This window comes from Pseudorca crassidens, chromosome 1 (assembly GCF_039906515.1).
Source record: "Pseudorca crassidens isolate mPseCra1 chromosome 1, mPseCra1.hap1, whole genome shotgun sequence".
Classification (NCBI taxonomy): domain Eukaryota; kingdom Metazoa; phylum Chordata; class Mammalia; order Artiodactyla; family Delphinidae; genus Pseudorca; species Pseudorca crassidens.
The window spans coordinates 173,619,884-173,634,358 of NC_090296.1; the positions used below are offsets into that span (position 1 = coordinate 173,619,884).

At 49.3% G+C, this 14,475-nt stretch overlaps 1 protein-coding gene across 1 annotated transcript in view; it reads left to right on the forward strand.

The window, feature by feature from the left end:
- Positions 1-14,475, forward strand: part of PFKFB3 (6-phosphofructo-2-kinase/fructose-2,6-biphosphatase 3) — an 84,921-nt gene that overhangs the window by 37,957 nt on the left and 32,489 nt on the right. The window lies entirely within an intron of this gene.

Here is a 14,475-nt window from a genome sequence, read left to right on the forward strand (position 1 = left end):
TACAAGGCATCCCGGGCCAGGCTGTTTCTGCAGGGAGCTCATCCCATCCACGTTACCTGGAGGCTGTAGCACCTGCCAAGACCCATAAGTTTCTTCTCCTTTTGGTGCCTCTCCTCCAACCTCCAGCATGGAGCTCTTGAGTTCCCTTGTCAAAAAAAAAAAAGGTAATCAGAAGACACCCCTATTTATAGTTGCTAATATGCTAGTCATTTACTGTATCCCTTGTTTTTGTTAAAGTGTTATTTAACCCAAACTTGCACTGGAGGTCAGACTGAGAAATGAGAGCCTTTGTCTTCCTCCAGGAAAACTGTCTGGATCAGCAAGTAGGTGAGAAGGGGCAGTGAGGTCTGCCAACCTCAGGCTCCCTCCCCGGGGAGTTAAACCTCAGGGGCCTCTTCCTTTGGGTGACACGGGGGCTCCCAGTGGCCCCTCCTGCCTGAGGGTCACCAGCAGACCTCCAGCCCAGACCCGCCGTCCTTCCCGTTTTCTTGCCCCCATTAACCAGTTTCACCCACACATATATATTTCTTTTAAAAGGGTTTCATTTCAGGAGGCCGATGGGGCGCAGTGGTTAACGGCAGCGACTGTTAACTTTGCGGCAGGCACATCTGGGTTTGAATCCCTGTCGTGTGAGCTGGTGCAGGATTTCTACCTCTCAACCTGGATTTCCTTCTCTGAAAACTAGTGACACCATTACTTACCTGATTGCATTGTTGAGAAAATATATGTAAAACTTGAGCATAGAGCTTGGCCCAGATTTAGTGATTGATAAATGGTAGCTGTTTTAATAATGATTACTATTATGGTTATCAAATAGTTGTTATAGTGTTGTATTCTAGTCATTATAAAATATCTTAAAATACATTCACAAAATGAAAATCACCTATAATTCAACCACCTAGATCTATCATTTCTGATCTATAGACACATCTAATATATTCTAGAAAGTTGAGATTCCACCAGCATTCCTTTTTTTTTCCCCCGTTGCGGAGCAGAGGCTCCGGACGCGTGCAGGCTCAGCGGCCATGGCTCACGGGCCCAGCCACTCTGCGGCGTGTGGGATCCTCCCGGACCGGGGCACGAACCCGCATCCCCTGCATCGGCAGGGGGACTCTCAACCACTGCGCCACCAGGGAAGCCCGCCAGCATTACTTTTTAAAAAAAATTTATTGCAATATTGGTATAGTTGATTTACAATGTTGTGTTAATTTCTGCTGTACAGCAAAGTGACTCATTTATACATATATATATTCTTTTTCATATTCTTTTCCGTATGGTTTATCACAGGATATTGAATATAGTTCCCTGTGCTATACAGTAGGACCTTGTTGTTTAGCCATTCTATACGTAACAGTTTGCATCTGCTAACCCCAAACTCCCATTCCGTTCCTCCCCCACCCCTTTCCCCTTTGGCAACCACAAGTCTGTTCTCTATATCCCACCAGCTTTATTTTATGTGTAATTTCCTTGTCGCCGTATTCTGCTATCAGCAGTACACCTCATATATGGCACGTGACAGTGTCCAAAAGACGCACTCACCGCGGCAGTGACACCATCTGGGTCCAGTGACTTCTGTGTCTCTGGCTTTTATCCTTTTCCTCCTTATTCCCTGGTGCTGAGTTTCTGACCACTCACTGTGGAGCTGGGTCATCAGGTTGGGTCCCCTGCATTGGCTGTTCGTCCATGGGGGTGTTTTCTACTCTATTTGTGCACCCAAAGGACGCCCTTGGAGCCGGTGCTCTGCCTCCCTCTTGTTCCGAGTGAGTAGGGTTCTCCCTGCACACTTCTGCCTGGCAGCCTTGTGCCTCCGCCTCCTTCTGGGTGTGGGTGTCTTTCCAGCTCCAGAAGCAGCAATCTGGGGGGGCCCAGGCCAGGACGCTGAGTGGCTCGGGCCAGTTTCCTAAAGACCAAAGCAAAGAGAGAATCCCCCTCAGCAGGCAGACATGAAGGGACTCAGGGATCCCCCCCGGAAGAGACCAGCCCCTGGAAGCAGATGTAGGCCACGAGAGGCCAGTCCTGAGCCCACCCACCGCGTGCAGGGCCTCGGGATCTGTACCTGATGTGCTGTCTCTTCAGCTTAAGGGCTCGGATGCCGGTTAAGTCAAGGACCACGGGAGGGGCTATGCTTTGAGCCACCCAGCAATCATTGATAATCTGATGGGGATGGGGTGCAGATTCTTTCCTGGAAGCAAGCTTGATAAGGATGAAGAGAACAGGCCACAAAAACTGCCCAACTGAGGGGGCGAGGAGGGCGGTGGAGGAAGGCCAGGGCCTCAAATGTGGTCCCTCTGGTCCCGTCCATCTTCCCTCTGGTGTGGCTGGACAAGTGCTCAGTCTGGGAGCTGAGGCAAGTCACTCTGTGGGGCTCAGGCCTCACCCAGTTATACTATCAATAGTTCCTTCCTCCTTTATTACAAAAACCCCGGAACCCTTTCCACAGTGATGTAAGGTCTTGCTGATTCTCCCGCAAGAGCAGGAGCCCTGTCCAAGTTTTCTGGGGTGGCTCCAGTGAAGCTGTTGGGGTCTTCCCTTGCTTTCAGGGATGCAAAGAGGCCAAAATCAAAAGTTTTTTTTTTGTTCTGGTGGTGTTTTTGGTGGTATATAAAAAGAGAAATGACTTTAAGTGAAGCTCTTTTGTTCTCAATTATATTATTAACATAATAATTGTGTATGAAGTCTGTATTAGAATTTTGATGGTGCTCATGATACATCTACCAGTTAGGAATGCTTTTGGCTAGAACTCACAGAATTCCTGACCATCAGTAGCTTAAACCTAAAGGATGTTCTTTATTGTTTTCCATCGAGAACGGGTCAGATGGTCACAGCCAGACCTGCCAGGGGGAGTGGCTTGCGGATGGGACGGGAGGCAGCTTACCCTGAAATTGGGGATTTCCGCCTCCCCCATCTGCCCAAGCGAGGTGCAGGCAGCCGGGGAGAAACGGAGGGGCTGCAGGGCGGGCAGTGGGCCACGTCTCCACATCCACTGAAACAGATCTTCAGCTTTCGGTATTTTACAGCTAACACATGCTATTTGATTTACTTTGGTTATGGAAGGGAAACATGAATTTTCAACAAGTGAGTTCAAGAATAGCATTGTAGGGACTTCCCTGGTGATCTAGTGGTCAGGATTCGGCACTTTCACTGCTGAGGGCGTGGGTTCCATCGCTGGTCCCGGAACTAAGATCCCGCAAGCCACTCAGCGTGGCCAAAAATAAAAAATTTAAAAAAGGCATTGCACGACTGTACCCGTTTGGGTTGGAGACGGGACATATAAACCTCATTGGTCTCGTCTGAGTGCAAAGCTTAATAGCTTTCCCCACTCTTTTTGTAATAAAAGACTATGTCTCCTGAGAGGGGTTTGTTGAAAAACTGTGTTATCCGTAAAGGATGCCATGGCAGAGACTGCAAGCATTCCCCCAACGTCCACGGGCCCCCCTTTCTGAGCAGCAGAATCCTGGGCATTTGGTCCAGATAAAAGACTGAGTTTCCCTCCTGACTTTGTGGCCAGTGTGGAAACCACGTTCTGGCCAGTGAGGTGATGGGGAGGAGTTCCAAGACTTCTGCAGAGTGTTTTTGTTTTTGATTTTTTTTAATATTTACTTACTTATTTGGTTGCACCAGGTCTTAGTTGTGGCAGGCAGGCTCCTTAGTTGTGGCATGCAAACTCTTAGTTGCGGCATGCATGTGGGATCTGGTTCCCTGACCGGGGACCAAACCCGGGCCCCCTGCATTGGGAGCACAGAGTCTTAACCACTGCACACCAAGGAAGTCCCCTGCAGAGTGTTTTAAAAGTAAAAAGCCAAGTATCCTTTATGCCAGTATATTTTGCTCTACATAACTTTATAATATTTAAATAGTGTAATATGTACAACATAGCGTATGTTACACTGTTTAATATAGTGTAATACATCTGACATGGCTTATGTTACACCATTTAAAATACAGTAAATGAGGAGAGAAATGTTAGGCAACTATTCTAGGCTGCTTCTCTACAGATTACCTGTTTCCTGTGTGGCAGGACTTTTCTTTTCTTTTTTTTTTTTTGGCCAAGCCACGTGGCTTGTGGGATCTTAGTTCCCTGAGCAGGGATCAAACCCAGGCCCTTGGCAGTGAAAGCTCGGAGTCCTAACCACTGGACCGCCAGGGAATTCCCATGTGGCAGGTCTTTTGTTGCCAACAAGTGAAAAGTTAAATTAAATGTAATTGCCATTATACATTATCTTTCAACATTAGGTTTTGAAATATGAGAGATGCCGTGATTTGATGAGATGCGTGCAAATTCCAACCCTGAGGAAGAGCCTCTTGAAGTGAATGTGCAGAATTACTACCATTTTAGGTGCTCCATGAACTTAAAATTCTTTTACTACCATTTTAGGTGCTTCATGAACTTAAAATTTTTTTTGAGTTTTGTTTTTTGTTTTGAAATAATTTCAGACTTACAGGAAAGTTGCAAAAATAGCACAAAGCCTTCCAAGATAGCCTTTATCCAGATTTTGCAAATGTTAACATTTACCCTATTTGATTTCTGCTTCTCCCTTTTTCTCTCTCTTTCCCTCACTCCTCTGCCTGTCTGTCTCTCTCTCCATCCATCCACCCATCTGTACATCCTTCCATCCACCCTACCCACCCTAGGTGTACCATGTAAGTGGAATCATACAGTATTTGTTCTTTTATGACTGGTTTATTTCACTCAACATAATGTCCCCACAGTTCATGCATGTTGTAGCAGACGTCAGAATTTCCTTCCTTTTTACAGGCTGAATAATATTCCACTGCGGATAGACCATATTCTGTGTATCCATTCATCTGTGGATGGACATCTGGGTTGTTTCCACCTCTTGGCTACCGTGAAGAATGCTGTTTTGAACATGGGTGTGCAAGTAACTCCTCGGGATCCAGGCCATTTATTTCTTAGAATATCCCCCTATCTGGGTTTGTTTGTTGCTTCTTTATGATTAGATGCAGCCTCTACGTTTTTGGCAGGAACACCCGGGGAGTAGTGCCGTGTCCTCGGGGTAGGTCTTTGTGTGGTAGGTCTTAGTCTTATTCCTGCCCATGTTCACTTTGATCCCTTGTGTAGCATGGCGTCTGCCAGCTTCCTCTACTGTGAGGTTTCTATTCCTCCTCTGTAATTAATAAGTGTCTTGTGGGGAGATACTCTGAGATGCTGCAACTATCCCATTTCTTGTCAAACTTTCAGCCACTCGATGACTCTTATCTGAAATAATTATTACCAAGTAGTGCCTTACAAATTCATCATTGCTTTTACGCTTATTTGTTGGCGTTCTGTGTAAAGAGACGCTCTTTCATCTCCTGCACCCATTCATTCATTCGTTTTATTTACAGATGAATGGATTTGGGGATTCTCATTTTACTCAGGGTTATAATCTATTACTATTATTCATTTTGTTGCCCAACTTGTACCAGATTTGACCCGTGGAATGCCTTAAAGTAGGCCTTTGTGTCTTTTTTGACATCTCCTTATCATTTTCTCATGAAGTCGCATGTCAACGTCAATGATTCTTGTGGTTCCCATCTTTACACAGTCATCCCTACAGGGTATACATCAAATACCAAATAACTGAGACTAAGTTCGTCTAAAGCTGTACCGTGGCCAAAGCCCTCAGAGCGGCTGCCGATAGTTCATCTGAGCAATAAGCCAGCCAAGCCTCAAGAGCACACTCATCTTGCGCCCTAACTTCCGTGAACACCGTACACGCTCGGATGCTCTCAAGCTGTTTTATTTTGGGCATGTGTGTTGGTTGGGTCCTCGGGAAGCAGACAGGAGTCAGAAGTGCAAGAGATTTATTGGGGGTAGTGCTTGTGAAAAATAAAGGGAGAGGGTTGCAGGCCTGATACCTGTGACCGGCGAGCTGGGGGGGGGTGCGGGAAAAGGTGGAGGGCGTCTCTGAGAAGTCTCTGCCAGCCCCGGTGTAAGCCTCAGTGCAGAGCTTGCCCGTTGTGGGCAGAAACAGCCAGGCCCTGGTGCCCTGCTGGGCTCAGTCCTTACCTGGGAGCTGCCGGGAGGGGCGTGGCCTGGGCTCCGAGGCCACCACGGATCCCGAAGTGCTGTGGCTGGAGACTCATTTAACTGCACCCCTCATAGCTGATGAGCAAGTTCTTTCTTAAAGGGAGACCGGAGGGGCATACCTCTAAGGCTGCCGTAGGAAAAATATTTAAAGATTGTGTTTGTTGATTCAAACATGAGAAAGTTGAAACAGAACTAATTTCTACACGGGGGGTGAACATCCTCTTGGGGTCCCACACGTTTGTCATTCCCTGAGATTTCAATCATCACTAGATGGGAAACGCTGGTCTAGGTGTCTAACTCTGTTCTCGTCTGGGGTTTCGAGCTGGCGTCTCTGATTGGTTCAGAGGGACCGTAATGGTCTCAGTTGCCCCAACGGGTGACTAGAAAGAATGAGTCGTCAGCCGGGATCACCGGAGGGCTGTTGTATTCCAAGGGGCTTGTCAGAGTAATGTTCCACCCAGTCTGTGGCTCCCGGCCCCTTGGCTACCCAGGCTGATCAGATGTGTGATTAAATGCTGGGTCAGCAGCTTAGTATCGTGGTTCACGATTCACTTAGTATCGTGGTTCTAGACTTAAAGACTTTACAACGGAAAAGGGCCACTGAGATCATGAGGTCGTTCCACACTTCAGGTGTACAGAAGTGCCCTGCCCCAAGTCACCAAGTTGATGAGTTGGGCCGGGGGCTCACAATGGGGCAGGCACTGTGTCATCGTTCTGTCCCATCATGGTCCCCCGTAGCCTCCAGCCCACAATCGGGCTTCCGCTCCCGGGAGCAACACAATGCAAGTCAGCTCCCCTGTATCGGTACCTGTTTATCATTTTATCTCATCATCTTGTTCTTTATCTCACATCTAGTTCTTTAGCTGTTCCTCACAGAGTGGCTTCCAGATGGCTGGGGCCTTCTGATTGCCTTCCTCTGGACGTGTCTGAGTTCGTTACCTTTCCCTTAAAAGGCGTCTCCCAGAACCGGACACATGCGCAGCATGGTCTTAGCACAGCGATTACAGACCCCCCGCCCCTCTAACTTGAACGCTAGGCATAAGCACGGCCCAGCTGCTGTAGGCTTTCCAACATCTACTCAGTGCTGTTTCATAAAACCTGCATTTAAACTTTTTTTTGGCTTGATTTGTCTCTATTTTTAGAATGTTTTCCACCGGGAGAAGGAAGAAGTCCAAGGGGGAACAGAGAGGGGAAAGGATGTCAGCTCTGATTCGGCAACTGCAGAGCTGCACGCGCCATGGGGCGTAAGCAGGCTTGCGACACAGCCTACTCCCCACTTTCTCAACCTCGGCTCCTGGTGCGTCGCCCTGGGCGCTCACCACACGGCAGAAGGTGGCTGCCTGTCAGTTCTGTCCTCACCAGGGTCCTGGGTCGGGAACCTCGGTTGTTTTGACTTCGGCTCTTCTCCGTGTGCGTGTGTGTGTGTGTGTGTGTTGAGGAAACCAAGGGCTGGAGACCAGGTCACATGTGTGTGTGTATGTGTGTGTGTATGTGTGTGTGTATGTGTGTGTGTGTTGAGGAAACCAAGGGCTGGAGACCAGGTCACATGTGTGTGTGTGTGTGTGTTGAGGAAATCAAGGGCTGGAGACCAGGTCACGTGTGTGTGTGTGTGTGTGTGTGTGTGTGTGTGTTGAGGAAACCAAGGGCTGGAGACCAGGTCATGTGTGTGTGTGTGTGTGTGTGTGTGTGTATGTGTGTGTGTGTTGAGGAAACCAAGGGCTGGAGACCAGGTCATGTGTGTGTGTGTGTGTGTGTGTGTGTGTGTGTGTGTGTGTGTTGAGAAACCAAGGGCTGGAGACCAGGTCATGTGTGTGTGTGTGTGTGTGTGTGTGTGTGTGTGTGTGTGTGTGTTGAGGAAACCAAGGGCTGGAGACCAGGTCACATGTGTGTGTGTGTGTGTGTGTGTGTGTGTGTTGAGGAAACCAAGGGCTGGAGACCAGGTCATGTGTGTGTGTGTGTGTGTGTGTGTGTGTGTGTGTGTGTTGAGGAAACCAAGGGCTGGAGACCAGGTCGTGTGTGTGTGTGTGTGTGTGTGTGTGTGTGTGTTGAGGAAATCAAGGGCTGGAGACCAGGTCATGTGTGTGTGTTTGTGTATGTGTGTGTGTGTGTATGTGTGTGTGTGTGTATGTGTGTGTGTGTGTTGAGGAAACCAAGGGCTGGAGACCAGGTCATGTGTGTGTGTTTGTGTATGTGTGTGTGTGTGTGTGTGTATGTGTTGAGGAAACCAAGGGCTGGAGACCAGGTCATGTGTGTGTGTGTGTGTGTGTGTGTGTTGAGGAAACCAAGGGCTGGAGACCGGGTCGTGGAGCCTCGAGGAGAAGAAGTCTACTAGCACGCCTCTGCCACCGCCTCGGGGTGGGCCTGGATGATTCAGAAAATGCTAATCTTCATGTATGTGTTGAGTACTGGAGTGTTTGCATGAGCACTTTTCGTGGTACCTGATTTGACCCCCTTCCCCACCTCGCAAGGTGCACAGGCAGTGATTATCCTGATTTTCCAGATGAGCCAGGTGCTCACCAGGGCGAGCGGCTCTCTGTCCCTCTCTGAGCCCTGGGGTTCCCTGAGTGGTTACGGAGGCTACTTCCAGCCCATGATGTGAGCCATATAGCATCACTGCAGTCTCTTCCGTGCCCCCCACTCCCGCTGAATAAGCTTTGGAGACCAGACAGGGCTGGCTTGCATAGTTGAGGATCCAAACCTGGGTTATCCATAGGTTCCCTAGAATTGCTTTTTGCCAGTCATTTCAAGAGCCTGGCTGTGGTATTAGCAGTAAGTGTTATGGTGTCAGTCAGCATTCACTCCTCCCTAGAACCTGATTCCTTTCACATCATGGGGCCAGTCCACTCTTGCTCTGCTGTGTGCCGTGGAAGGCTGTGTTCATGCTGCTTTAAAGCCTAGGAGTGGGCTTCTGAGCCTGAAGAGTGCCTGTCTCATGGGGACACGACAGCTGCTCACACAGGTTGGAGGGTGGGCATCTGCCCTGGAGGAGGGGGCAGGTGGCAGAGAGAGAATTGAGGAAAGTTGCAGGAAGGGACATTTGTCTGTCTGGCCCGCAGCCCATCTAATAATAGAATGACTAGGCTGAAGCCACAGGTTCAAGCTGAGGCTTTGCGGGAGGGCCGTCAGATTTCTAGACTGGGGTTTCTAGATGCGGTGTGGAAATAGCCTAGGGAGCATGCAGGGTGTGGAGGGCGGGGAGGTAAGCTTTTCCAGCAGCAGAAGAAGGTGCCAGGTGCGGGCGGTGGAGCGGCTGGGAGCCTGACCCTCTCTCCTGGCTCCACCTTCGCCTCCCAGCTAAAATCATCCTTTAGCCGGGAGATTGTTTAGCTAAACACTGGGGTTCTGCTGCTAAGGATGATGGGAAGAGTGGCTACTGGGGTGAGTGATGGCTAATTTTATGTGTCAACCTGACTGGGCCAAGGGATGCCCAGGTAGCTGGTAAAACATGATTTCTGGGTGTGTGTGCGTGGATGTTTCTGGAGAGACTGCCTCTGATTCAGTGGACTGAGTAAAGCATATGGTCCTCCCCAAAGTGGTGTGCACCATCCTGTCTGGTGAGGGCCTGGATGGAACAGAAGCATGGAGGAAGGGCGAACTCGCTCTCTCGGCATGAGTTGGGGTGTCCATCCTCTTCTGTCCTTGGACATCGGACCTCGGAGCTCCTGGTTATCAGGCCTTCAGATTCTGAGTGAATCCCACCTGATTTCCTGGGTCTCCAGCCTGCAGACGGCAGATAGTGGGACCTCTTAGCCTCCAAAACCATATAATGAGTTTCCTTTTGTACATACATACATATTTCTCAGGAGAACCCTGACTATTACAGGAAGTAATGGAACCTCCCAGCTATGTGATGGATTTCACTGAGCAGGGTGGAGTGGGGGAAGGAATTGGGGAACCTGTTTTCTAGCTTAGATGCCACCACCTGGCTGAGAGTTCAGGGAGAGGTGCAGGTTCTGGAGAAAGCTGAAGGCTCGCTTTGCACAGAGCTCTTGGCTACAAAATCATGATCCCACTGTGTGCCAGGGCTCTGCTGTGCACTCTTCTTATGAAAACCCCATTGTATATAGGTGGGCATTGTCCCCAATGCACTGTTGAGCAAAGCCACTCTGGTACAGCAGGTCACACCCGCCTGCTGTGAAATGAACACGATGTGAAATGATTTTGTTCGGTCTCCTCCCCTCTCCTCCTTCCCCACACCTTGGGTTGTTGATGACGAGGGGCCTGGGTTAAGGAGCAAAGTGGGGGAAGGCTGCCAGTTGGCAGGTGCAGACCGGGCTGTGGATGCAGAGGTCTGGGCTGACCGTGTCTTTTCTGTTTTTCTCCGGTCTCTCGAATTTGTTTTTTCCTGGTCTTTCTAGCATCCTCTTCCCCTCTGTCTTGTTAACCACCCTGTCCTAACTCGAACAGGTTTAATATCTTCATGTTTCAGATCGCTCTCTGTCTTCCCTCATCCGCTGTCTTTTTTTTTTAATTGAGGTGAAATTCACATAACATAAAATGAACCATTTTAAAGCAGACAATTCAGTGGTATTTAGTACAGTCACAGCGCTGTGCAACCCTTGCCTCTCTCCAATTCCAAAACGTGTTCATCACTTGGAAAGGAAGCCCCACCCCCAGTGCGCAGCCACCCCTGTTCTCAGCGGCCCCTGGCAAGCACTAATCTGCCTTCTGTCTGTATAGATTTACCTATTCCGGATATTTCCCATTGATGGAATCACACAGTACAGAACCTTTTGTGTCTGGTTTCTTTCACCTTGCATAATTGTATTAGTTTGCTCCGGCTGCCATGAAAAATACCACAGACTGGGTGGCTTACACAACAGACACTTATTTTCTCATGGTTCTGGAGGCTGGAAGTCCAAGATGAGGTTGGGTTTCTCTCTCCTTGGCTTGCAGATGCCTGGCTTTTTGCTGTGTCCTCACAGGACCTTTCCTCTGTGGGCATACACACCTGGTATGTCCAAATTCCTCTTCTTTTTTTTTTTTTTTTTGGCCATGCCACACGGCTTGTGGGATTTTAGTTCCCTGACCTGGGATTGAACCCGGGCCCTCGTCAGTGAGGGCACGGAGTCCTAACCACCAGACCCCAGGGAATCTCTAAATTCCTCTTCTTATAGAGACACTAGTCAGATTGGATGAGGGTCCATGCTAATGGCCTCATTTAACTTAATTACTTCTTTAAAAACTGTATGTCCAAATACAGTCACATTCTGAGGTACTAGGGGTTAGGGCTTCAGCATATGAGTTCTAGGGGAACACAACTCAGTCCACACCTGTAATGTCTTCAAGGTTTATCCATGTTGCAGTGTGTTTCAATACCTCCTTCCTTTTCTTTCTAAATTTTTAAAAAATTTATTTATTTATTTTTGGCTGCATTGGGTCTTCGTTGCTGCATGCAGGCTTTCTCTAGTTACGGTGAGCGGGGGCTACTCTTCGTTGTGGTGCACGGGCTTCTCATTGTGGTGGCTTCTCTTGCTGTGGAGCACATGCTCTAGGCGCACAGATTTCAGTAGTTGTGGCTCACGGGCTCTAGAGCGCAGGCTCAGTAGTTGTGGCGCATGGGCTTAGCTGCTCTGCGGCATGTGGGATCTTCCTACACCAGGGCTCGAACCTGTGTCCCCTGCATTGGCAGGCGGATTCTTAACCACTGCGCCACCGTGGAAGTCCCTCTCCTTCCTTTTCACGACCGAATAATATTCCACTGTATGCATGGACCACATTTTGTCTTTCCATTCATCTCTTGATGGACACTTGGGCTTTTGGTTCTTGCGAAAAATGCTGCTATGCCCACTGCCTTTTTACATAACGGAGTTACTGGCACTGGGGGATGGGTGGCAGAGGAGGGCCAGGTAGTATGTGTCCACTGTCCCCAGGGAGCTAAGTGTCTGGGTGCAGATTCAAAGTCCAGCCTTCTGTGTCAGGGCAGCACTGGCCCTCCTAAAGCTGGTAACAGGTATCTGACAGGCAGCTGTGTTGTGAGCTTGCCTTGGGGCAGTGAAGAGCTGCTGGCTTGTTTGAGTCTTTAGTGGATGTAATCACTGTCCAGCTGTTTGCACACTCTCCCTGGCATCTGTCTGGCCTCTTTATCCACCGTGACTAATGGCTGAGTGATAGCTTTCTTACTGATAAGGAAACAGCAAGAACTATCAAAAAGAATAACTCCAGAGTTGTCCAACTTATCCTCAGTTTATCTAGTGATGTACTCTGAAAATCTTTCACCTACTGAAAGTCATGCAGCCCTTTTCTCATGGCAGAGGTGGGTTTTTGCCTGTTTCTTTTCCATCTGTGATTTGGGAGAGAGGGTCGTGCAGGTCCTAGAAGACTCTCAGACAGGGGACATCCGGAGTGGCTTAGTAGCTGCCATGGTTTTCCCTGCTCCACAGTGAGTTTACCCAGAGCTGCTACATCAGTTCATCTGGGTCTTTCTTCACTTCTGGATTGTTTCTTCGATCTCTGTTTTGTGTTTGTGTCCATAAAATATTGTCACTGGGAAACTTTTCTGACAAGAAACAAAGCCACAAGTGTTCTAGGGCCTATATCCTTGCTCACAATGAAAACAAACCAGGTTGGTGTCAGAGAGGAACGGGTGGCCAGCCTTGTCTGTGTGGGGTCCCTGTGCCCTGGTGTCTAGTCCTCAGATTTTCTTCTTTAGAAGCTGGATTTTAGCCGTGCAGCCAGAGATGGTCAAGCCTAGGGAGACCAAGTCACAAACCAAAGTGGTGAGAGAATGGTATTTAAACTAGATTGCCCACTTGGTACGTTTCTAGGAGGATCGTGGCTGCTGGTCAGAATAGAACATTCAGGTCTGCTTGCCAGTGGGCTGTCTGTGAGGGCAGGTAAGCGGGAGCTAGAGGGATTCTGTGCCTGGCGGGGCAGAGAAAAGAGCATGTGGGTTCCTGTCAGGGCTGCTCCCAGAGCTATGTATCAGAAACGGATACATAGTTTCTCAGCAAATCACCCATTAATTTATCCTCACTGCACAGGGCAACTTTTTCAGGATCTGAGGGCCCTTTACCACAACGTATAGTGTGGTTACGGATCCCAACATCCAGTTATGGGTTCCAGCACCCTGATCTTTTTCTACCCCACCCCTGCCTCTTGTTTTAAAGCCTTGGAGAGGAATTTTCCAGAATAAAGGTTTCTGGCCTAGACTCCTCTTCTGGTTTCATAGGATAAATGCTCTCCGGGGGAGGAGTGGAAGAGAAACTGTCTCCACACAGGGGCCTGTCTCTTGAGCTCCCCTTGACCCCATCTTCCTTACAAACCCAGAGTGGAGATCCTGGAGCTAACGGTTATTTCAGGGTCCCAAGACCATTACCTGCTTATTATAACCTGTTCTTAGCACCGTAACCAGAGGCCAGTCTTTTTTTTTTTTTTTTGCCACTGTGGCATGTAGGATCTTAGTTCCCCGACCAGGGATCGAACCCGTGCCCCCTACATTGCGAGCACGGAGTCTTAACCACTGGACCACCAGGGAAAGTCCCCAGAGGCCAGTCTTTAACCAAACATGCATTCTGTCAAGCAGTGTTGACGGATACATGCCACCAGCCCGGCTCTGTTCTAGGCCCCTCGGGATGGAAACAGCTGTGAAAGCGAGGAAGGTCCCTCCCGTCCTCTTGCTCACCCTTCTCAGTGCCCTTTGGGGGACTTCCTCTTTCTCAGAACAGGAGTCAGTCGTCCTGAGGGTCCACAAGGTGCCCCCTGACTGCCCCTCCCCCTCCTCACTCTCCAGTCCTCTCTGTGCCACCCACCCGGCTCTTCCCTGAATCCAGATCCCACCCCAGCGCCTCTGTCCGTGTTGTGTCTCCACTTGGACGCCTCGTACTCCAGATACCTGGAAGGGCGACCGAAGATGCAGGATACAAAATGGAACGTGGACAATCTCGCCAGCTTGTTACAGCACGTGTTGAAGGGACAGCATCTGGGCTGTGTGAGGCCAACTAGTATCTAGTGCTGCTGGTAGCTTCTCCTGTTTCTTCGCACAACTGGAAAATCTTAAGCCAAGGTTGCCGCTCCTATGCGCCGGTGCTGCGCTGCAGCTACGGTGATGTCATGCTGTTGACAGCCTGGCCGTAAAGATGTCTTATCAGCAATAGAAATTTGAAGCTTATCGAAGAATTTGAATAGTGTCCGAGAAATAAGATCTTTCTTTTCTTCTTTCCCTTTGCTAATCAATTAGGACATCTTTTTTTTTTTTTTTTTTTGTGGTACGCGGGCCTCTCACTGTTGTGGCCTCTCTCGTTGCGGAGCACAGGCTCCGGACGCGCAGGCTCAGCGGCCGTGGCTCACGGGCCCAGCCGCTCCGCGGCATGTGGGATCTTCCCGGACCAGGGCACTAACCCGTGTCCCCTGCATCGGCAGGCGGACTCTCAACCACTGCGCCACCAGGGAAGCCCAATTAGGACATCTTAAAACCTTTGAGAATTACACAGAAAGCCCAAGGC